Source organism: Kogia breviceps, chromosome 3 (genome assembly GCF_026419965.1).
Source record: "Kogia breviceps isolate mKogBre1 chromosome 3, mKogBre1 haplotype 1, whole genome shotgun sequence".
NCBI lineage: Eukaryota > Metazoa > Chordata > Mammalia > Artiodactyla > Physeteridae > Kogia > Kogia breviceps.
The window spans coordinates 55,106,819-55,130,915 of NC_081312.1; the positions used below are offsets into that span (position 1 = coordinate 55,106,819).

Sequence of the window (24,097 nt, forward strand, 5' to 3'; positions counted from 1 at the left end):
TGTAAATTAAAACAATGAGATATCAAATTGGCAGCAAGTAAAAAGATATTTCTGGAGGACAGTCGCACAAAATATACCAAATGGCAATTGTGCATATTTTGTTATGTAAATAATCAGATAAAAAACATTTACTTGTTTAAAAGCATTCACTAGAACACTATTATGGCAAAAAAAGAGGGTAGTATTAAGAACACTGCTTTAGTAGGTGGCATATTTGTACAGTGGAATAATAATAATTTAAAAGGAAATATGTGCACCTGTCTTGATATAGAAAGATAACCACTACATATATATTATATGCATGCTACACACAGATCTGTAAGGATTTATACGAAATTTTTACACTAACAATATTAGGTGGTGTTAATGGCTGCTCCCCCCATATAACTGGGCTGACACTTTCTTCTTTTGGTTTATCTGCAATTATTTAACTGAAGTTAAAAAAAAAAAAAAAAAAGAGGTATTTTGTTTCATTTGTTTTTTTTTTTTAAGAAAAACCAGCTCCAGATATGACATGCCAGTGGTTGGCTGGATACAAATTTTTTTTTTTTTGCAATTTTATGCCTACTTTAAAAATCTGGGTTTCTCTATAGTCTATACAACCTAGCTCCACATAACAGTTACCTAGTAAGCTATTTTTTTAAAAATACAAATTCATTGGCCCCAACGCCAATGATTCTGAGTTCTAGGCTCAGGCCCAGAGAGTTGTACTTCTACCATGTTCTCTGAATGATTCAGAGGAACAGAAACTTATTCACGGGTAAACTCTGAACAATGGAACTGTTGCATCAAAGACCTGTGTATATTAAATTTGGGAATACGCTGACAACTTATCTTTAGAAAAGTTGTACCAGCCATTTGACAAGCCACTTTTAGTTGACTATCCAACATTCCCTCTCACCATCTTCCTAATAAAACATTGTTTTGGTTCAGAGCAGCAATATACCTAACCCCATGTAAGGATTATGAGTCTGAAAAGCACATCTGCTGCAGAGCTCTGGGAACAATTTTGCTTTTCTGATAAAAGGGACAGTCAACAAATAGTGTAGGCTCTACCACTTTCTTCTTACTTTGAATGTGAACATATCTGAAACAACTTGTATTCACAAAGCAGTCAGAAGAACTGGCCAGGAAAATTAAGAAATGCCAGCCCTGACATCATCGAGCTGCTAATAACACAATGCCAGCTTCATACTGTATAAGAAAATAAGTCCCTATTTGCTTAAACAAGTATCAATAGATGAGTTTTTCTATTACTTGCAGAAAAATGCATTCCTAACTAACCCACTAATGAGACATGGACATGAGATTGTCCATTTCTCCATCTCCTCTTGTCAGCACTAGGTATCAGAAAACAATTTTTGCTCATCTGATTAAAAAAAGGAAAAAAAAGAGTAGTACCTCATTTTGATTTGCATTTAACTACAAGGATGTTCAATTTCTATTTCCTTTTCTCCCCTTAAATACTATTTCACATCCTTTGTCCATATTTTCTTTTTTTAAAATTTATTTACTTATTTGTTTATTTATTTTTGGATGAGTTGGGTCTTTGTTGCTGCACGTGGGCTTTCTCTAGTTGCGGCGAGTGGGGGCTCCTCTTCATTGTGGTGCGCGGACTTCTCATTGCAGTGGCTTCTCTTGTGGTAGATCACGGGCTCTAGGTGTGCAGGCTTCAGTAGTGGCTCGCGGGCTCTAGAGCGCAGGCTCAGTAGTTGTGGCGCACGGGCTTAGTTGCTCCGTGGCATGTGGGATCTTCCTAGATCTGGGCTTGAATCCATGTCCCCTGCATTGGCAGGAGGATTCTTAACCACTGCGCCACCAGGGAAGCCCTGTCTGTATTTTCTACTGCATTTTTAATGAATGGCTTGCACAAGCTCTCTGTAAACTAGAAAATGACACACATTGTAAAACACTTTTGAGTTTGTCTTCTTACTAGTTTTAGGTTTTTTCTGTGTGTATGGAAGGCATCTTTTAAATTGTCATGTAGATTTGAAATCCAGATTTTAAAATATGTCCATTATTTCAAAATGCAGTATGAAGCAAATTTTTTCCCAAGAAAAGATAAATTTAAAATGTTAAATCAAGTGAACTTTGAGGCTGAATGCCACTGGAAGAATTAGTTATAACCAGGTAAATCTATGGAATATTTTTTAAAAAGGAGAAGAAGAAGAGGGAAAGGAGAAGGAAAGTGGGGGAAGTTCAGGTGGAGACAAAAAAAAGTTTTCAATACTTGATGCATATCCAGCACCATATTATATTCCCTGTAGAGAATACATAGGTATAAGATAAGGTCCTCATTCAAAGGCTTATTAACTATTAGTAGTTGGAGAGTGATTAAAAAAAAACATGTAAAACAATTAGAGAGACAGACAAAATTTCAAATGAAACAAAGTCAAAGTTTAGAAAAATCAATTGAAAATTATAGGCATCTAGCAAACCTTCATGAAATATATAATTTGGTCTTCACTTTGAAAAACTATAGATTTTGGAACAATAGAGAAAGAATGATAAATTATTCCAAAACAGCGAATAGCCCATTTGACTTGACAGAACAACCCTTCTTATTAACAGTAGACAAGAAGATGGAAATTAGGACTGGTTCCAAGACAAGAAGGAAATAAGACTGACCAGAATGAAGAGAGTCTGCATTGGGGAAGTGAAATGAAAGTAAGCAGCGTGGAGAGCAAGTGAAATCTGAGAAGAAATAATATAACCAAATCTAGTTGTTACACAATAAAGGACAATCCCAAAGTATCAATATTAGACTACCAGAAAAAATAGTTCCCTTCTACTTGAATGACTGATTATTGTCATAAACTTTTCCGGGTTTACCAGCTGGGACCCTAGGAAAAGGCGCAGAAGCTTTTCAACTTATTTTGGTCTCTTTTGCCCCGTCCTTTAAAGAAAAGACACATTTGAAGACTAATGTTCCAGATACAAATTAGTCATTATTTTGTATCTTTTTATTTCAAAGCACACTGTCAAAAAAACAAACGGAAACTTGTTAGTTGATACATTCAAACGGAAAGTTAGACACATTCTGATTCATTTAGTACCTGTTCTATTCTAACTGCATATTTAAGTGGGACATAAGGGTTTCTTATGGAATCAGCAAATTTACCACACCCCTGCATCTTCAGAAATGATCAATTACTCCACACCCTGCAATTACAGTGTTATAAAAAGAGTTAAGAATGCCAGCCTTACCCTTAAGGAGATCATTTTTCTGATTACTTCAATAAATCACATGGCCAAAAGAAAAATACACTAAAGTTATTTTTTAATAAGTTATTCTAACATATACTTCATAATGTGGCAATTACTAGTACCAGTTTATTCTTAACAACCACCAATAACTTCCAACTAGCAACATAAAATGGCAAAGGGGTAAAAAACAACTATCAAAAGGAAGAAGACAACAGTGTGATATTGGCATAAAGACAAACAGACTAATAGAATAGAACAAAAAGCCCAGAAATAAATGTTGGACAAGGGTCCCAAGATCACTCACTGGGGAAAGGACAGTCTCTAACAAATGGTGCTAGGAAAACTGGATATTCACATGCAAAAGAATGAAGCTGAATCCTTATCTTACAGCATATACAAAAGTTAACCCAAAATGGAATAAAAACTTAAACGTAAAACCTAAAACTATAAATCTCCTAGAAGAAAACGTACGGGAAAAAGAAAAGCTTCATGATATTGGACTTGGCAATGATTTCTTGGCTATGATACCAAAAGCACAGGCAAAAAAAGCAAAAATAGACAAATGGGGCTACATCAAACTAAAACTTTCATGCATCAAAGGACACAATCAACACAGTTAAAAGGCAAATAGCAGAAGAGGAGGAAATACTTGCAAATCTTATGTCTGATTAGTAGTGAATATACAGAATACATAAAGAACTCCCATAACTGAACAACACTCAATTAAAAAATAAAAAAACGACTTAGACATTTCTCCAAAGATGATAAACAAATGGCCAACAAGCACATGAAAAGATGCTCAACATCACTAATTATCACAGAAATACAAATCAAATTCACAATGAGATATCACATAAACACCGATTAGGATGGCTACTATCAAAAAAACCCAGAAAATAACAAGTTTTGTCAAGGATGAGGTGAAATTGGAAACTTTGTGCACTAACTGTGGGATTGTAAAATGGCACAGAAAACCAAATGGAGTTTCCTCAAAATATTAAAAATAGAGCTACCATATAATCCAAAAATCCCAGGGACTTCCCTGGTGGTCCAGTGGTTAAGACTCTGCGCTCCCAATGCAGGCGGCCCAGGTTCAATCCCTGGTCAGAGAACTACATCCTGCATGTCACAACTAAAAGATCCCACAAGCCTCAATGAAGATCCCACACACAGCCATGAAGATCCCACGTGCTGCAACTAAAACCCAGCACAGCCAAAATAAATAAATATATTAAAAACAAAAACAAAAATCCCACTTGAGTATATATCCAAACTAACTGAAAGCCAGGTTTCAAAGAGCTATCTGTATACCCATGTTCATACCCGCACTATCCACAACAACCAAAGGAGCAACCCAAATGTCTACCAACAGATGAAGAAGTAAATAAAATATGATATATACATACAATGGAATATCATCAGTCTTTAAAATGAAGGAAATCCTGTCACACACTACATGGATGAACCTTGAGGACATTATGCTAAGTGAAATAAGCCAGTTGCAAAAAGACAAGTACTACATGATTCTACTTATATGGGGTATCTAGAGTTGTCCAATTCATAGAAAGAGAAAGCTAAACGGTGGTTATGAGGGACTAGAGAGAGGGGGAAAAGAGGAGTTGTTTTAATGGGTATAGTTTCAGATTTGTAAGATGAAAAAGTTCTGGAAATCTGTTAAACCACGTGAATATACGCAACACTACTGAACTGTACACTTAAAAATGGTTAAGAAGGGATTCCCCTGGTGGTCCAGTGGTTAAGATGCTGCACTTCCACTGGAGGGGGCACGGGTTTGATCCCTGGTCCGGCGGGGTGGGGGGACACTAAGATCCTACATGCTGTGCAGCATGGCAAAGAAAAAAAAAAGATTATGGTAAATTTTATGTGTTTTTACCACAATAAAGCTTTTTTTTTTTTAAGGGAAGAAGACAGCTAAGCTATAACTAAATTAGAAAAGACAAGAGACGAGGAATTAGAATTTCCAGATCTTTCTTTCACCATAAGAAGACAAAGTATAGTGTGGTAAATATTAGAACGAACAAAGGGGTAGAGCAGGGTGAGTCCTACTTCTCTCCCTTAATAGCATGAGATTCTAGGTCAGTCTTATTTTTCTCACTTCCAAATAAGACTAGTAATACTTGTATTATCTGCTTTACAGGGCTGCTGAAAACTTCTGATGAGATAAAAGTATGTGAAAGTCTTAAAAACTATAAATTCACATAAATGAAGATACCACTGCAAACAATTCCCTGGAAACTGTTATCCAAACTTAAGGTATTATACTTTAAAATTAATAACGAAAATAAAAATGAACTTTACAATGCATTTAGAATTTGTTTTGCAGAGGTTTTAAAAAGAGGAAAAAAAATCTGTTGACTTTAACTTCAAAAAACTGTTAACCAACACAGCGTTTATCTATAGGCATTATTTTATTTCTTGACTTTTCCATTTTAGATCTTTTTTGCTATCAGAGAAGATATGGGTTTAGTTATTATACCAAACATACATGCACAGCTTTCCTCTCATGTGCTCCCAATACAGTTCTATCAGGTTGGGCTTAAATCAATATTCAAGTTTACATTATTATGACCAAGTAAACATTTTTTTCAAGCTATCTGTAAACTATAATTACATTTCCTTGCTTCTCTTTCTTTAAATCTTTCCTCATTTTCATTCGTTTCGTTACCTTTGAAAAATGACCCCACATCCCTGAGGTCTTATAAAGGTCCTTCAAAAACAACTGTCACTCATAGTTATCAATTCTATTTTCCCTTCCGGAGCCATCCTTTCTGAAACCATCTAATCTTCTGCAACAATTTAGACTGGCTTGTCCTGTCTAGGTTTGTCGCTTCATTTTGGTCCAAGGAATTCCTTTCACTTGTCCCCTGGCTGAATCTCATTTATAATAAAATCTTTTCTTTGTTGATTTACTCCCTCTTGTACAGAATCATTTCTGTAACTCTGAAAAAGGGTATGTAGGGTGAAAAAAAGTAAGACTTTCCAATTCTAAAATCCTCACAACTGAATGACAGATTGTGAGTATAAAATTCTAGAATGAAAATAATTTTTTCTTAAAAGTTTTGAAGGAATTTTTTCATTGTTTCTTAGCATCTGACATTGCTGTTGAGAACATCTGATGTCTTTTTACTTCTTATCCTCCATATGTAACCTGTTTTTTCCTCCACAGAAGCTTTTAGTTTCTGTTTATCCCAGGTGTTCTGAAATTGCATAATGATGTGCCCTAAGGTGAGTCTTTTCCATTCATACTGCAAGGCATTCATTTGGAAGGCCTATTTTAATCTATTTATATCATTCAGTTGTTATGTTCTGTATCTATTATTTATTTGACAATTTCCTCCTATTGGTTTTCTCTTTGTTGAATTCACACTGCTCAGGTGTTGGACCTCCCAGATTGATCCTCTACTTTTATTACCCTTCCCCACATTTTTCTTCTATCCCTTTGATTCATTCTACTCTGCCATAACCCTTTTACTGGATTTTTAATGTGAGTCAAATTTTTAACTTCCATTTTTTATTCTCTGACTAATCAATATTCCTTTTTCACTGCCGTATCTCCTGCTATCTCTCTATAATTTACTTTAAATTTTCTTCTGTTCTCAGCACTACCTGTCTCTTCTGAGTGTCTTTTGACTATTTATTTTGGTCTCTCAAGTACAGTGATCTTCAAACTTCTGTTCAAGAATAAGTGTGAGGCATTACAAAACAAATTAGAGGCTGGATAAAGCTTGGCAACTGGTGGGCCTCAGTGCAGGATGGCATTCTTTTTTTTTTTTTTTTTTTGCCACATCATGCAGCTTGCGGGATCGTAGCTCCCCGACCAGGAATGAAACCCATGACCTTAGCAGTGAAAGTGCAGAGTCCTAACGACTGGGAATGCCCATGATGGCATTCTTTGAGAGGGGAACCCACTAAATGTCAGCGCTCTACATTATTTCCCTTGGGTTAAGTTTTCCCAAAGAAGAACATTTCAACTTAAGTAAGGCAACAAGCATTCTGGGAGCAAAGAAGACAAACAGGGCTGGTGATTTCACCATTCAATATATAAACTTTCATTCAACTTCCCATTTTCGCTAAGACCCTTCACCCCTGCCCCACCTCCCACCAGCTGTGCTAACTTCTCTGCTTTCACTCTCTTCAAATAACAAACATCCAGTTTTTTGCTGGCTATACTAGATGGAGAAGAAAAATCTATGGTCTAAACTACTCTATAGACTTTTAACAAATCTTACAATTTTTAGTTGCATTCAGCACTCCCATCTTCAGAGGCCCTTGGAACCTGAAATTCCTGAGCCTTTCTGGGATTTTGTGGGAATATCCATCTTGTTTCTTATTAACTTCCCTCTCTGCAGGCACAGAGCTGAATGCAAAAAAATGAAAACCTGAGTTAATCTGTTAAAATTGGTCCATCTGCTTTCTTCCAAAACGTTGAATTCTCATCTTTGATACCTCCTCTTCTGTTCTTTGTCCTTTTGGGTTTATACTATTTCATTTCTTTTTTACTTTATCTGATTTATATTTTTCACTTATTTTACTGAATTTAGGTATACAAATTACTCTATGCTGAACACCTTTTATTTAGTATTTTTAAAAATCTCTAACCAATGTCATTTCCTAGTGTAATAATATTCATTCAACAGATACTTAATGAGCTAATTCTGTGTGTCAGACACTACTATTCTAAGCACTGGAAATTTAGCTGTGAACAAAACAAAGTCCCTGCTCTCAAGGAGCTGACATTCCAGTGGGGAGATAGAGACTTTTTTTATCTAACTACATTTCTAATATGTATGTGGTACTAAGTGCTAAGAACAAAATAAAAGAGAGGATGAGGTAGTAAGAAAGCCAGTCACGCAGCTGTCTGGAGGAAGAAAATTACAGGCAACAGAAAGAGTAAGTTCTGAGATAAGTAAGTGCCTTGTCTGGCAGGTTCACTGAAAAATAGGTCAGCAAAAAGGGCAGTATGGCTGGATTTGCTTACATATTCCTCAATTTGACTTGCGCTCTTTCTAAGATTTGGCTTTAATAAGTATATCACAGTAAACTCCCTCATGTAAATGCCTATTTCTAAAAAAGCAATTTCCTTTGGGTTATATTCTCAAAATTCAGTATGTAGCATAAACCTTAAAATTAAGCATAGCTTTGACCTATGTTTAAAAGAAAATATTCTAGAATTTTCTCCTTAAGAAATAATGATGAATCTACAGGCAAATTATTAGAAGTATTAGACTTACAAAAGTTATTGGCTAAAAGAGAAATAAAGAATAAATAACATTCCTAGCATTAGAAATAATTTTTTAAAGGCCATATGAAAGAATTAATCATGAACAACCATGTTCTACTGCAGTATTTTTCCTAATAACCATTTGTTGGTACACTATGTAGTCCAGCCCATATCACTCTGATGAAAATACTAATTTCTCATATTGACCTAGCTGCCACAACCAATGGTGGGTCAGGCTTTATCCTCCTAGATCTCCATTAATGCCCTATTTCCTTCTTAAAATTCTTTATACCTTCAAGAAGTAAATCTATTATGTTACCAGTCTCCCAATCCCCTCACCTCTTCTATTCCTTATTATATTTTTTTAAATTTCTATTTTATATTGGAGTATAGTTGATTTACAATGTTAGTGTCAGAAGTACAGCAAAGTGATTTAGTTATATATATATACACATATATCTATTCTTTTTCAGATTCTTTTCCCATATAGGTTATCATAAAGTATTGAGTAGTTTCCCTGTGCTGTACAGTAGGTCCTGTTAATTATCTATTTTACATATGTAGTGTGTATATGTTAACCCCAACCTTCTAATTTATCCCTTCCCCCCACCTTCCCCCTTTGGTAACCAAAAGTTTGTTTTCTATGTCTGTGAGTCTATTTCTGCTTTGTAAATAAGTTCATTTGTATCATTTTTTAGATTCCATATATAAGACATATCATATGATATTTGTCTTTCTCTGTCTAACTTCATTTAGTATGATAATCTCTAGGCCTAGGCATGTTGCTGCAAATGGCATTATTTCATTCTTTTTATGGCTGAGTAGTATTCCACTGATATGTACCACAGCTTCTTTAACCATTCCTCTGTCCATGGACATTTAGGTTACTTCCATGTGTTGGCTATTGTAAATAGTGCTGCAATGAACACTGAGGTGCATTATCTTTTCAAATTATGGTTTTCTCCAGACACATGCCCAGGAGTGCTTTTGCTGGATCATATGGCAGCTCTATTTGGAGTTTTTTAAGGCACCTCCATACTGCTCTCCATAATGGCTGTACCAATTTACATTCCCACCAACGGTATAGGACAGTTCCCTTTTCTCCACACCTTCTCCAGCATATACTGTCTATAGACTTTATTTTTTTTTATTTTTATTTTTGGTGGTACACGGGCCTCTCACTGTTGTGGCCTCTCCCATTGCAGAGCACAGGCTCCGGACGCGCAGGCTCAGCGGCCATGGCTCACGGACCCAGCCGCTCCGTGGCATGTGGGATCTTCCTGGACCGGGGTGCGAACCCGTGTCCCCTGCATTGTCAGGAGGATTCTCAACCACTGCGCCACCAGGGAAGCCCGTCTGTAGATTTTTTTGAGGATGGCCGTTCTGACCAGTATTGAGGTGATACCTCACTGTAGTTTTGATTCACGTTTCTCTAATAATTAGCAATGTTGAGCATCTTTTCACGTGCTTTTTGGCCACCTGTATGTCTTCTTTGGAGAAAAGATCTTCTGCCCATTTTTCGACTGGGTTGTTTGTTTTTCAAATATTGAGCTGCATGAGCTGTTTGTATATTTTGGAGATTAATACCTTGTTGGTCACATTGTTTGCAAATATTTTCTCCCATTCTGTGGGCCGTCTTTGCGTTTTATCTACGGTTTCCTTTGCTGTGCAAAGGCTTTTAAGTTTAATTAGGTCCCAATTGTTTATTTTTGTTTTTATTTTCCTTATTTTAGAAGGTGGATCCAAAAAGATATTGCTGCAATTCATCCTGAAAAGTGTTGTTCTGCCTATGTTTTTCCTCTAAGAGTTTTCCCTCACCTCTTGTATAATCTTCCCTCCCTTATGCTCTCAAAGTATTTGTTCTGTACCCCTATTATAGCACTCCTATAAAAGTTGAAATACATAACCATTATTTGTCTTTTGCTCTCTAAGTATTTGTTCTGTACCTCTATTACAGCACTTATAAGAGCTATATTATTTGTCCTCCTCCTTACCTTGGTCACAATGGATGAAGTATCTCTGCTGCTATGAAAGGTCAAACCCTGAACTCATGACTTGGATCACTTCTCCCACCCATCTTCTCAAGAATGTTGCTTCTTAAATTATCTTCACTCTCTCCTTATCAGTTTCTCTCATTATATTAGATTACTTCCATTAGCCTTCAAACATGTAAAAATATCTCTCATCTTTCATATAATAATTTATAATATACATATTATAATTTAGCTTAAAAACAACCAAAGGGCAGTCATAAGCTATGTTAAGGATTTGGATTTTGTTCCAAGTACAATGGGAAGACAATGAAGTTGTCTATCTACTTCTACACCCTCCATTTACTCATAAATTTGGATTCTTCTTTACCACTACTCTGAAATTCCCCCAAGATCACAATCTCCTTGTTTATAAATCCAACTGGACATGTTCTGATTCATCTTTCTGATCTACTCTTCACAGCATCCAACAGTAATGATGACTTCCTCCCTGAAAGGCTCTCTCTTTTTGCCCTTTACTGACATATCACAGTCACCTAGCTTTGTTGTGTTTTCCAGTTCAGCTCATTTCAGCTTCAAGGTCTTAGTGTATGCAGTTTCCTCTACATGGAATGCTCTCCCACCCCTGTACCCCACCCCCACACTCCCACTCAGAGCCTTCAACCTAACTGAAGCCCACTCATTAATCTGGGCACATTTAAACATCCCTTCCAGAAAAGTATTCCCATATCCCCCAAATTAGTTAGGTTCCCCCAATGATGCTTCCATAGCATCCTTTTTCCCCATAGCACACATCACATTTGTGATACTCATTCAATGTCTATCTTCCCTTGTCTCAAATTCCCTGAGAGTAAGAACCAGATCTACAAATACGTAGAGATACAGTACACACGCAGGCCTAGTACGCACTTAATTCATTGTATGATAAACAGAAAGCATCACAGGCCTTACTCTCCACCCAGAGTCCTAAACCTAGTTTATTACTTTCATAATCAATTGGAAACTTGTATAATAAAGTGCTTGGGCTTTAGAGCCTGAAAAACTGATTTAAGATCTGGCCCAGTTTCTCATTAGGGAACTTTGAGCAAGTTACTTAACCTCTCTAAACCTCATCCACAAATAATCACACATACCTTGCTATAAAGATTAAATATCCTCTTCTTTTATACTGCTACTGTTACAATATAAATAATTATTCTCTCCCCTCTTGAATAATGTTTTTCAAACATTATTCAGAATGCTTCAAACCAGCTTTTTTAAAGGAAAAATACAGAGTAAAAAAAATACATCAGAGTGCACTGCACACACTAAGGGCATACTGTTGAAATACACACAGAATTCAACTATTGGATTACTGGATTGAAATGTTCCATGTACATCCTATTATGGGTTGCAGTCAAAAAATTTGAAAAACATTGCTACACTATTGCTACAGATAAATTAATATTATTAGAATATTAAATTCAGTGAGAACAGGACCCTTGGTTTTGTTCAATACTATGTCCCTAGAACCTAAAACAGTGTCTAGTATAAAACAGCACATAAATATTTGTTGAAAGACTTGAATGATATATCTGGTCCCAATTTAACTTTTCAAACGTATTAATCCTACAGTATTCCTTACTGTCATTTACATAGGACAACACATTCTCATGCCTGAGCCTGGGCTCATGCTATTCTCTCAAAATAACAAAAGTTTCCTCCTTTTCTCAACTCACCAAGCCACTCGATGCCTTTTTACTACTCTGTACTTTCTTATATAAAACCATGAGAGGCATAAAGTCCACAAGTATAAAAGAAAACATGACATATTAAAAGTGAATATGCAGTACATGAAAAAATACGGTTCATACAGTTCAAGTTTTAGTTCAGTTATGACATATATCTGACTAACAATTCAGCATGCCATCTTAAAATTTAAAAGCTCTTTTGGAGGATGACTTAAATAACCCATACTCAATTAAAAATGAGAAGTCTGATCTATTACCTTCTTTTTTTTATCTCTCTATAGGCATTTATGCTTACAGAGGTACTCAAAATCATACCACTGATTATTCTTTTCATAAAGAGGGCAACACATAAAAATCTGAAGTCATCACTAAGGACTGAAAGTCAGGAGTTTGAGTACTGCAAATCAACTAGCTTTGCAATCCAGAAGTCACTCTGTGCCTCATCCATACATAAGCCAATTTGAAGACTCAAAGTGTTTAGAAGAAAAGAGGCTATCATAACCACTGGTTTTAGAAATTGTTTTCAGAGGCTGAGCAGAATGTTCACAGACTGACCTTTTTAAAGTTTCCAAGTATTAAGCACTTACTATGTTCCAGAAATTGGACTTTATTTATTTACATAAATGTTTCTATCATCTTTGGTCTTTGAAAAAAAAAATCACCATTTGGCTGGAACTACTTTCTTCCCCCTTTGGCTACTTATCAAAAAAGAATTAAAATCCTACGTTTTATGCAGAATTATTTGTTAGCATACCACAGAAGGTTCTGTTCTTTCTCTCTTTTTTTTTAGGTTATTACAAAATATTTGTGCTATACAGTAGGGCCTTGTTTATCTATTTTATACACTGTAATTTGTATCTGCTAATCTTTCTCTTGAAAAAAAGCCACACACACTTTTTATCTTTCCCATATTCAACTACAAGTAAGCAAGTAAAAACACTACCAAATATTCTGACACTAAAAATATTCTGCTTTTTAATTCTCACTTCAAATATCTCTCACCACCTACTAATTAGCCATCTTTGGTAACCCCTAATTATTCCAGAGTGCACAATCTTAAAAACTTGTCTTCTTTAGTACTACTCCTTTCATTCACTTTATCCCTACCAGAGGCTGAAGAGTGGAAAATTCCAACTTTTGCAATTTTAGAATGAGGTTATTTATAAAAGGGGAGGGGCGGTTGGGAGGGACACCTGACAGTAGTTGCTTGTTTTTTTTTTCAATCCACTTAAGCTCTCAAAGCCAAAAACACTTAAGTTCCAACAGGAGTTTCATATTTCCCTGTATGAAACTTGCTTTCTTAGGTTTCAACCTTTACTACAACTGTAAAAAGAAAAGTGTTACGTATTTCTGAACTAGGATCAGTTGCCAAATAACCTGATGTCCTCAAAGAAAAGGCAACATGAATATTAAACTAAAATTTTAGTCGGCATAAATATAGTACATAATATGGTACTTAATAACACATTAAGAGCAATACTACTAATTAACTTAAAGATGTGATTTTTGGAACGAGGAAAACATCAATGTTGGTCTCTGGCTACAAAAGGTAAACATTATTCTTTAATGTTTGGTTTTTCTGCTTCTAACCTCTCCTGCCAAAAGCTTTAGCTGATCTTTGGGGTGCTGTGACTCAGGGTCCCAGAGTGTGGCTTTGGTCAGAAAGTGAAACGCGCCCTACAAGGCGGCTAAAAGTTTAACACAATTTGTATTATATTCTCCCAATCCTCTGGGTCCCTTCCACTTCCAGTCGTCCCAGCCACAGTGATTCCGAACTCTCGGGAAAGCATGGGCTTTAGACTTACCCCCAAATCTCTTCCTAAATCAAGGTGGAGGCCCACATTTCCCCTCCCGTCCTGAAGCACCGACAGAGAAACGTGTGACCTAAGAAAAGAAACCTCGCACCGCTCCACCCAACAGGTGGGAAGGAGAAGGGATGGACAGCTGCGCCCCGAGGCCAAGGCAGGCCTCAAAACAGGGCGGGAGAGGGAGGCCGCAGCCTTAGCGCGGCCTGAAACAAGGCAGGCCCCTTGCTGCCCCGCGTACCACCCCCTCCGGCCAATTCCAAGGCGCCCGCCCCAGCTGACCTGACGATGGAAGCCACTCAATGCCATGAGACGCAGTGTGGGCCAACCGAGCCGAAGAGGGCACTTCCACCGTCTCTGTCCCCACAGACACCGGAGCAGACGCCACCAGCGCCACGGCCGCCTCGTCGAGAGTGCGGCGCGCATGCGTCGGTGTCCCCGGAGGCGAGGAAGTCACGTGGCTGCGCAGCGCGCAGGCCTAGCCCTCCGCGGGATTCGGCGCGGGCAGGTCCTGCGGGTCCACGCCTCGCCCAGCCCCGCCCCGCCTCGCCCAGCCCAGCCCCGTCCCCGCCCCGCCGCCACGGAGGGCGGGACCACTGCTCCAACCGTTTTTCCTCCTCTATGGGGCCTTGCAGAGCAGGAGAGTCTTTAGGGCCTTCCACATCCCTGATTTTAAACACAGACAGCGCCCCGCCAGTCAAAGAAAAATACTGTTACTATTTTTGGGCAAACAACTGCCTAGGCTTCACGCCTCTACCTAAAAATGGTCAGAAATTCAGCCTTAAACTCCTAAATCTCACGATGGTTTGGACTCTCGGTCCACCCAGGTTTCCTGAAGGTGAGACAATAGTGGAGTTAGGGGCTTGAGGAACTGATTATTAAAGGGATATGTAAAATTATTCCCTGGACAAATGAAGGCTGCATTATTTTGACAATCTTAGTACTCTTCAGCTGTACTCCCATCCTCATTTAAAAAAAAAATTTTTTTTTCAAGTCTGGCCTCTCTCCTGTTTATATTTCGAGGTTCCTGAATTCACCGACCATTTACCAAGCAATCGCTTGTTCACGATTCAATAGTATCACAACTGGGCTGCAATTTCCTCCTCTGGAATCTGTCTGCTTCCAGAAATATATCTCTGCAAGATGATGTTTTCTATTACCTTGTTAATCATAAATCCCCTCAACAGCTCCTTTGCTTCCAAATATCAAAACCAGTCTTATCTTTCACTTACATCAAACTGCATCTAGTTGCAGCTTTCCCTTTCCATTGCCTCTTCTACTCTTCAAGCTAACTATTTTGAATTCTCTGACAGTGCGGCCATGCTTTTTACGGGTGTAACCAGTGACGTTTATGTTCACTATGGGAAGGAGCAGTTAAGGGTCTCTGATATATTGGGAAGGCATGCAGACTTTGCCACAAACACTGTCATTCAGTGGCTGAGTGCCACAGCTTTCACTCCTCTCCTGGTTCTTTTCAAACTTTCCTAAAGTAGTTTCAAATTCTTCACCAGTAAATAAGATTATCTTTGAGATTCTCATCTCCTCTAAGAGCCATTTTCTAAAACTCTACCTGCTTCTTCAGCTTTATTCACTGTAGATTCATTGTTTCCCTTTATCTGGTTTTCTACATCTTAACCTTTCAAGCCAGTCCTATTGCTTTCACGGTCCTGCTTAAAAATCTTCACTGGTTTCCCCCAATGCTTTTAAGAAAAACCTAAACATTTTAGCATTGAAAATATAGTCCTTCGTAATAACACCAGCCCTCTTACTGGTTTCTGCCTTCCCATAAATTTACAAAACCCACTGTTCCCTTTTAAGTGTCTATGTCGCTTTTATGTGTCTCAAACTTTCAGTGTGTTTTCCTCTGTCTACAGTGCTTGCTCTCCTCACAGGTGAAAACATATTTTTTTTTTTTTACTTGATTTAGCTTTAGTTGACTTTAAAAGAAATTGTATGTCACAATTATAAGCTTTGGGAAGAAAAAAAAGATATTATACCAAATAGTGCAGTTTACAGGGTGGCAAGTTCTAAAATACAGTATTTAAAGTCAGGTGATTCAGAAATAGAACAAAAAGTTGGGACAGATGGGAAAAGGTGTTGTTTATTAATGTAATGGATTTCTTCCATTTGCCTCTCCAAATCAACTGTCCACCCTTCTCTATCTTGACCTTTGCTCGCCGGTTTCTGGTTGGGTCTGGCCAACACGGTCCTGGAAGAACAGAAGGGAGGAGTGAGGTCAGAGTATTTATTCCCCTAGCTCCTTCCACGCGGTGTCCGTATCACTTTCTTCTTCCAGATTCCAGGTTTCCCTAAACCATTGTAAATAGTCCCTTATTAACCACTTCTCAAATTACTCTGTTGATAATCCAGGTATTTCCTTCTGGGATTGTGACTGATAAAAGAGCAAAAAACTTCTTATACCCAGTGTTAGTCACAGCTTCTTTCTGGGCTATTTAGTAAAGATTCCTGTTTATTCTCTTCAAAATATAACATGAAATGAAAAAGCACGTAAAACACCACATGGCTCATTTATTACAGAACATATTTTCTCTAGGGAATGCTATTTGTTCATTTACATCATAAATAAATCCATCATTGAATAGTGGTGGCTCTTGTATTAGTTCAAAACATTTAGACTCCTGTATTTAGTGTTCTTTCTTACTGGTTAAAGCAAACAAAATTGTGGCTCTAGGAGCTTGAAATCGAAACATAATAGGGATATTGTCCCTCTCTACTATTACATGATCTGTTAGATTTAGTTCAAATGGTATCTCCTCAGTTCAGTCTTCCTGAGAGTTATTTGGATCCTACAATGCTCCAATTTGAATAATTTATTTTTTATTTTATTATTTATTTTGGCTGCGCCGGGTCTTTGTTGCACCATGTGGGACCATTTAGTTGCGGTATGCAGGCTTCTTAGTTGCAGCATGCATGTGGGATCTAGTTCCCTGACCAAGGATTGAACCTGGGCCCCCTGCATTGGGAGCCCAGAGTCTTACCCACTGGACCACCAGGGAAGTCCCCTGAATAATTTGTTAAATTGTTAATCTGTGTAATGGTTTTCCAGCTGTAGAAATGTCAAAATGAAAGAAAAGAGGGAGATTTGCATTTTAATTTCCCCCACCCCAGCCCCAATTTCCCTATTCCAAGCCTTTTTGTTCTCTTGTCACAAGGCTATGAAACTGTATCTGTAATTGGTCATGACTTCCTATAGCAGGTCCTAGGGGATAAAAATCCAAATCCTTATGTTTACCATTTTGTTCTTGTTCTTACCTCTACTTTTATCTGGAACCTCTCTGTCCTGCTCACTGTGATACATGGAAGCTTGACTTCTTCCATCTTCTTAGTTCCTGATCTTTGCTGGTACTTAGAATGTGCTTTTCCTTTCTTTTCTCATTGTCGAAGAATAACTCAATCTTCAGAACTTTTTTGAAATGTTGCTTCCTTAAAGATATCTTCTCTGATCCCACAAGCCTCAGTTTATGATACTGTTATTTTGCCCATTAAAAATCATGATACCTTTAACCCATTTTGAGTTTATATTTGTGTATGGTGTTAGGGAGTGTTCTAATTTCATACTTTTACATGTACCTGTTCAGTTTTCCCAGCACCACTTATTGAAGAGGCTGTCTTTTCTCCACTGTATATTCTTGCCTCCTTTATCAAAGATAAGGTGACCATATGTGTGTGGGTTTATCTCTAGGCTTTCTATCCTGTTCCATTGATCTATATTTCTGTTTTTGTGCCAGTACCATACTGTCTTGATTACTGTAGCTTTGTAGTATAGTCTGAAGTCAGGGAGCCTCATTCCTCCAGCTCTATTTTTCGTTCTCAAGATTGCTTTAGCTATTCGGAGTCTTTTGTGTTTCCATACAAATTGTGAAATTTTTTGTTCTAATTCTGTGAAAAATGCCAGTGGTAGTTTGATAGGGATTGCATTGAATCTGTAGATTGCTTTGGGTGGTAGAGTCATTTCCACAATGTTGATTCTTCCAATCCAAGAATATGGTATATCTCTCCATCTATTTGTATCATCTTTAATTTCTTTCATCAGTGTCTTATAATTTTCTGCATACAGGTCTTTTGTCTCCTTAGGTAGGTTTATTCCCAGATATTTTATTCTTTTTGTTGCAATGGTAAATGGGAGTGTTTTCTTAATTTCACTCTCAGATTTTTCATCATTAGTGTATAAGAATGCCAGAGATTTCTGTGCATTAATTTTATATCCTGCTACTTTACCAAATTTATTGATTAGCTCTAGTAGTTTTGTGGTAGCATCTTTAGGATTCTCTATGTATAGTATCATATCATCTGCAAACAGTGACAGCTTCACTTCTTCTTTTCGGATTTGGATTCCTTTTATTTCTTTTTCTTCTCTGATTGCTGTGGCTAGAACTTCCAAAACTATGTTGAATAAGAGTGGTTAGAGTGGGCAACCTTGTCTTGTTCCTGATCTTAGTGGAAATGGTTTCAGTATTTCACCATTGAGGATGATGTTGGCTGTGGGTTTGTCATATAGACCTAAATGTAAGGCCAGACACTATCAAACTCTTAGAGGAAAACATATGCAGAACACTCTATGACATAAATCACAGCAAGATGCTTTTTGACCCATCTCCTAGAGAAATAGAAATAAAAACAAAAATAAACAAATGGGACCTAATGAAACTTAAAAGCTTTTGCACAGCAAAGGATACCATAAACAAGACCAAAAGACAACCCTCAGAATGGGAGAAAATATTTGCAAATGAAGCAACTGACAAAGGATTAATATCCAAAATTTATAAGCAACTCATGCAGCTCAATAACAAAAAAAAACCCCAATCCAAAAATGGGCGGAAGACCTAAATAGACGTTTCTCCAAAGAAGATATACAGATTGCCAACAAACACATGAAAGAATGCTCAACATCATTAATCATTAGAGAAATGCAAATCAAAACTACAATGAGATATCATCTCACACTGGTCGGAATGGCCATTATCAAAAAATCTAGAAACAATAAATGCTGGAGAGGGTGTGGAGAAAAGGGAACACTCTTGCACTGTTGGTGGGAATGTAACTTGATACAGCCACTATGGAGAACAGTATGGAGGTTCCTCAGAAAACTACAAATAGAACTACCGTACGACCCAGCAATCCCACTACTGGGAATATACCCTGAGAAAACCATAATTCAAAAGAGTCATGTATCAAAATGTTCATTGCAGCTCTATTTACAATAGCCAGGACATGGAAGCAACCTAAGTGTCCATCAACAGATGAATGGATAAAGAAGATGTGGCACATATATACAATGGAATATTACTCAGCCATAAAAAGGAACGGAACTGAGTTATTTGTAGTGAGGTGGATGGACCTGGAGTCTGTCATACAGAATGAAGTAAGTCAGAAAGAGAAAAACAATACTGTATGCTAACACATATATATGGAATCTAAGAAAAAAATGTCATGAAGAGCCTAGGTGTAGGACGGGAATAAAACACAGACCTACTAGAGCATGGCCTTGAGGACATGGGGAGGGGGAAGGGTAAGCTGTGACGAAGTGAGAGAGTGGCATGGACATATATACACTACCAAATGTAGGGTGGATAGCTAGTGGGAAGCAGCCACATGGCACAGGGAGATCAGCTAGGTGGTTTGTGACCACCTCGAGGGATGGGATAGGGAGGGTGGGAGGGAGGGAGACGTAAGAGGGAAGAGATATGGGAACATATGTATATGTATAACTGATTCACTTTGTTGTAAAGCAGAAACTAACACACCATTGTAAAGCAATTATACTCCAATAAAGATGTTAAAAAAAATCATACCTACATTTTCATTGTGGATTGCATCTTTACTAGATATGGAGAGTTGGATATAGTATGTTGCAAGATTGAAGTAAGGCTGTGTGTTGTTATAAGTTAAGGACCAGGAAATTTCTACATTCTTCACAAATAATGCTGCAAAAAGAGAATAATGTGAATGCAAGAAGAGGATAGGGGTTATTCTTTCAAGGTGATTGAGTTTTCAGGCTTTAATAGCTAAATCAACTGGGGTACCATGAACGGCTTGTGAAAGAGATTGCTGATATTTGCAAATATATATTGTATGTGTATTGCTGTTTAGCTACTGTTTATGTATTCCATGTATATTCATACATACTACTTTTTTTTTCTTTATGTTTGGCTCTGTTGGATCTTCGTTGCTGCATGCGGGCTCTATCTAGTTGCAGCAAGCGGGGGCTACTCTTCGTTGCAGTGAATGGGCTTCTCATTGCGGTGGCTTCTCTTGTTGTAGAGCACAGGCTCTAGGCACGCAGGCTTCAGTAGTTGTGGCACGCGGTCTCAGTAGTTGTGGCTTGTTGGCTCTAGAGCATAGGCTCAGTAGTTGTGGTGCATGGGCTTAGTTGCTCCGCGGCATGTGGGATCTTCCCGGACCAGGGCTCGAACCCGTGTTCCCTGCATTGGCTGCCAGATTCTTAACCACCAGAGAAGCCCCATACTACTCTTTTAAGTATATTCATATTGCTGTGTTAGGTATATATTTTGCTTTTTAAAGTTTTTTTTTCTTCAGGTATCAGGTAATAATGTGCCCAACTCCAGGAGTTGAATCATAATCAATACAAACCATTGTGGTAATCCCATTCCTATTTGCCAATGACTTATTGAAGGATAGAAGGGGTGACCCAGTTCTGGTCAACGAGACATAGAGTAATTGGCTGTTTCTATGGGTGAAGAAGAGAGAAACTAGTTCTAGACATTATTTGAGCCCTGAATCAAGCCAGCTTTGAAGCCAGAGACTGACTTCTGTTATAAGCATCAATAAAAAACATTTTCCTTTTTGCTCATGCCAGTTGGGTTTTTTTTTCCTTTTCCCTTTCTTCTCTTCCCTTCCCTCCTTCCTCCTTCCTTTCTTTTTATCCTCTTGGCCATAGATTTAATAAATGTAAAGCTGTAATTTAAATTCAGAACTCTGCCAGGAATCCCCTGGCAGTCCAGTGGTTAGGACTCTGTGCTTTCACTGCCAATGGCCCAGTTCGATCCCTAGTCAAGGAACTAAGATCCCACAGCCCTGGAGGCATGGCCATAAATCAATCAATCAGTAAATCAATAAGTCAATAAATTCAGAACTGCCTTCAGAGTCAGTTCTCTCACAGGGGTCTGAAAGCATTACATTCCTCTTTTCTCCACCACCTGCTTCTCCTCTAGTGTTCTCCATTTCAGTTAATGGCATCAGCATTCACCAGTCTCTAGTGTGAGAAACTTCTTTAACTTTGACTCCTTTATGTTCCAAATCTAAGTATGTCATCAATTTAGTCAGTCCTGCCATCAGAATACCTTTCAGATCTATTCTTTCAATTCTCACTCCTTCTGTTATACTATTCGTTAGACCTCCACTATGTAGAATCTGGCTCTGAGCCCTGGATAGTAAGTAGATCACTATACTCTTTCCTATTGAAACTTGCTAGAACCTCACAATCTTTTTCAACACATTGAACAGGCAGACCTTATCTATCCATTAGGCTGGGACATCCTATGAAATCCATTTGCCACAGGAGGCCTTTGGATCAGTGTTTCCATCCAACTATCCCTCTTCTACTAGTTAACTTTTAAAATACACCACCTCCACCCTTGAAAACATCGCTCCAGAATAAATTTCAAACGTATATAACATTTTACTCAAGTACTATTTATTCAGCACCCAGTATATGCATAGAGGTGAACAACTCATTCAAGACTGGTCATACCACACCATTGTCTTCGTCTTACATAACACTGTCTCACACATTCCATGCTCCAGTATTTAAAAAGAAAAAAAAAAAAAAAGACTATTTGCTAAACCTACAATTCACTTTAAAATCTGTGTTTATCCCATTGTTGCCCAGAGAAGAGTTTAAGTATGAATTTAGGTACTCTTTTACAGAACACATTATGAGACTTGAATTCATTAATGTTGATATAGTACTTAAATGATTTTGCCTTCGTTTGATGTATTTAACCTCCTAACCAGCAAAGAAATAAGTAAGGTTAGCTTATCTTGGCTCTAAAGATTTCTGTAGTGTTTCTGCCCACCTTTCCTCACCTTCATTTGCTGCTGGGAATAAGTTACCTTTGTACAGAATTTGAGGTTTACAAATGCTTTCTTATACATAATCCCATGTTAATTTTGTACCTCACACCAACTGCAGGATATATGTAAGGTTTAACATTTAATAGTAAACCTGGAAAAAAAAAAAAAAAAAAAAAAAAAAAATAGTAAACCTGGGTTCCAAATCCATGCTTTCTGAATCAAAGTCTTATGCTCTTTACGTTCACAATTTCTTGCTTCCCTTTCTTCTCATCTCTCTTCTAGTCGTATCACTACCTCCCTTAGCACTTCTCTTCTTTGCCGTTTTCTTCTCTTCATGTTACCCTTATTTTCAGATTCTCTTCAGATTACCATATTGTAATTTAAACTTTATTACACAGGCAATAGATGTTGCTCATTTCTGAAAAAATAGAAGTTGCAGAATATTGCCTGAAAATACTAAAATAACTTCTTTACCCACAGATTACCACCATTAACATGTCGGTGTATATAATTCCAGTTGTTTTCTCTGTGTGTATATATTTAATAAATAGAGACATTGTATTTCATAGTCAGGCTTTTTCCCTTTAACACATTGTGAACATGGCCCTGTGATTAAATGATTAACATTTTTAGTAAATATATGCTATCAATTCCATTGGGTAAACATGCCATTTAAATTTTTTGTTGTTTATTTTTTAGTTGCAGGGCTGGTGGGGTTAGACTTTTATCACTATCACTGCTTGTAAAAAAACCCAAATTCCTTTATTTCAATTTATTCAAGACTTCAGCTTTTCTTTAGTTCTTTCCATCAGTGATCAGTCTCCAATTCTTTTTGATTTCTGGGTTGGTAACAGTTCTTGGCAACAGAATGCTAGACTTCTGAGTGCTCAATATCAACAAGTTACTAATATAGAGAAAAAACTTTTAGGCGTGGGACTCTGTTACATTATGGCTATTTTCTTTATAATAAAAACACAGATTGTGTGAAGTAAAGTTTCCACATTATTAGTAGCGATATATTTACTGTACTTTTGTCAATGTAAAATTCAAACTGTATCTACTGAAAATAAGGGATGATTAAGCTTTAAATAACGTAGTGCTCTTCTTTGGCCTTTGAAATTTATGTATTTCAATATATCCAACAATCAATCAATGCAAATTTACTAGGCACATTTGCAATGAAACAAGGGCAGTGGTAAAAATTAATAAAATTTAGAATCTGTAACTATTGTTTCAATAATGAATATCACACAGGTTGAAGAAAAATTTAATAATGATTTCAGAGTTACAACTGAAGTCAAAAGAATCTAAGCCAGGTGTTGGCAAACTATGCCAGAGGCCTGAGCCAAGAATTATTTTACATTTTTAAAGGGCTGTAAAAAAACAAAAACAAAAACAAAGAATATGCCAGAATCTGTGGCTTACAAAGCCAAAAATATTTATTTTCTGGTCCTTTACAGGAAATGTTTGCCAATTTTGGACCTAAATTATAGGAACATAATAAAATACATTTAGAAGAAAAGGAATTTTTAAAGTATGTATTTAATTATAAAACAGTGTATATAAACAAAAAGTAGCCAAATCTTTACTCTCCTTTCAGATTAGCTTCAAAGTTTTTTTTTTTTTTGCTTTTTTCCTCAGAAATTGCAGATAATACAAAGAATCACAATTTAAAAAGTAGCCAAATATCAATACATTAGAAAACTAGTCAGTGACACAGAAGTGAAAAAGAATGTAGTTCACAACTGTAATAAAGTGATCTTAAACTACAACATAGAATCACAGAATTTTAGAGCAAAATGGAACCTGAAAATCATCTAGTCCAGTCCTCACATTTTAGAGATGAGAAAATTGAGGCCTAAATCTACCAAGTGACTTGCCCAAGGTCACAGAGTGAATTTTCTGTAAAGCTAGAACTATAACCCAGGTCTATTGTTAGGTCAATAGAGATAGGTCAATATTGTATCAAGTATATAACAAGTGAAAATGATAGGTCAGTATCAGAATACATATTTTCCCCATTTTAACAAATATGGAGTTGGAAAAATAGGACACCTCTCACACATC

At 37.1% G+C, this 24,097-nt stretch overlaps 1 protein-coding gene across 2 annotated transcripts in view; it reads right to left on the minus strand.

Moving 5' to 3' along the window:
* Window positions 1-14,503, minus strand: part of PRPF39 (pre-mRNA processing factor 39) — a 37,129-nt gene extending 22,626 nt beyond the window's left edge. The window contains exon 1 of one of the 2 annotated variants that reach the window (XM_059058956.2): window positions 14,258-14,503. The gene's annotated coding sequence lies outside the window, so the exon portion shown is untranslated. The remainder of the gene's footprint in view (window positions 1-14,257) is intronic. The other variant, XM_067028507.1, reaches the window with a different exon arrangement.
* Window positions 14,504-24,097: the final 9,594 nt, after the last annotated feature.